This window comes from Heterodontus francisci, unplaced genomic scaffold, assembly GCF_036365525.1.
Source record: "Heterodontus francisci isolate sHetFra1 unplaced genomic scaffold, sHetFra1.hap1 HAP1_SCAFFOLD_421, whole genome shotgun sequence".
Classification (NCBI taxonomy): Eukaryota; Metazoa; Chordata; class Chondrichthyes; order Heterodontiformes; family Heterodontidae; genus Heterodontus; species Heterodontus francisci.
Window position 1 is genome coordinate 1,391,675 of NW_027140402.1, and position 1,709 is coordinate 1,393,383.

At 48.0% G+C, this 1,709-nt stretch overlaps 1 non-coding gene across 1 annotated transcript; it reads right to left on the reverse strand.

Moving 5' to 3' along the window:
* Positions 1-1,226: 1,226 nt before the first annotated feature.
* Positions 1,227-1,317, reverse strand: trnak-uuu (transfer RNA lysine (anticodon UUU)). Its single transcript is given in 2 exon segments — positions 1,227-1,262; positions 1,281-1,317. It is a non-coding gene; the product is annotated as a tRNA-Lys (tRNA).
* Between the last annotated feature and the right edge of the window lie 392 nt (positions 1,318-1,709).

Here is a 1,709-nt window from a genome sequence, read left to right on the forward strand (position 1 = left end):
CCGACCCAGTCCCACAGGGCCGAGTCCAACTCGACTGGTAAGCCGTCGCTCCCGGGAGTTTTACTCGTCTCGAAAGACTCGACGGCCTTTGTCAGCTCGTCCAGAGTTAGCGGCTTGTCCAGTCTCTCCCTCCTGCTGTCATCTAAGACCTCTGTGATAGATGACAGGAAGGACTGGGAGGCTCTGCTGTCTGTGGGCTTCGCGTCATACAGCCCAGCATAAAAGTATTTGCTGATCCTTTGTATGTCGGACTGCAAAGACGTTACCGAGCCATCTTCTTCCTTCAGGCTGCTGATCACAGAGCTCTCTCTGTGTACCTTTTGGAAGAAGTAACGCGAGCACGTCTCATCCTGCTCGATGGAGCGGACTCTGGACCGGACGATGATCTTGGAGGCCTCCAGAAACTAAACTTTTTTTTTTATTTCCAAAATCTACTTTATTCATAAAAATCTGTAAAAATTACATTGCCAAACAGTTTCCAAACAGCGCCAAAAAATACAAACATTGCAAGGGAGATCACATTCCTTCAATACTGTCATGAGTTTCTTCCGAACCCTTCTGTTTCACAATTGTCATGTCAATTACAGTTTTACATTTACAGCAATTGAGAATATTAACGATACAGTTCGAGGGGTTTCCCATTGATCCAGCCCCTCAGTCCAGCTTGGTTGGGGAACCTTACACTGTGGTCTTTCCCCATTGAGCCTTTGCTGCGGCTGCCCCAAGCTTCAGTGCGTCCCTCAGCACGTAGTCCTGGACCTTGGAATGTGCCAGTCTGCAACATTCGGTGGTGGACAACTCTTTGCGCTGGAAGACCAGCAAGTTTCGGGCAGACCAAAGGGCGTATTTAGCTTACGACAAGTTTGTTTACTATTTTAAACATTAGGACTTAAATGGACCTTAGTCACTTACCAGATACTCATCAAACATGCAGCTTTTTCCAAACCATTCAACTACCTGCTTGCCTGTGATGTCACAGTTTAACAGATCCTCACCAAACAGCTCCTTCCACTGCACCGGAGCAAGAACCAAATCCAGTCAACTTCCCCCAGCGGCTCTCTGTTCCCCTGCTCTCACTCTCCATTGTGATGTCACTCCTTGAATGTTTTACCCCTGCTCCGCTCCTGCTGTGCTCCTCTCTCTCTTGCTCTGTCTCTGAGTCGGTGCTTTTGACACACTTGTGAACGCTCTGTTCCGTCGTGCTCTTCTGTCTCTGGTCCAAAATCTGACTCTGGTGAGATTTGAACCCACAACCTTTGAATGCTTTCTTTATCATTATTTAAAAGTCCAACACGCGACCCATTGCGCCACAGAGCCGCACATATTTTGATGAACATCACCAAGGCCTTTGATCTTGTCAGCAGAGACGGACTCTTCAAACTGCGATGGAAACTCGGCTGCCCTCCTGAACTCTTGGGCATCATCTCTTCTTTCCACGAGAACATGCACAGTTCCATCAGTTACAATGGAGCTACATCAGACACTTTCAAGATCAGCAGTGGGGTAAAGCAGGGCTGCACGCTGGCGCCAACTCTCTTCGGAACAGAGGAACATAGGAGTAGGCCATTCAGCCCGTCGAGCCTGTTCTGCCATTCAATTCGATCATGGCTACCTCAACGCCCCTTTCCCGTGCTATCCCCATATCCATTGATGTCATGAGTATCAAGATTTCTAACAATTTCTGTCTTGAACATGCTCAATGATTGAGC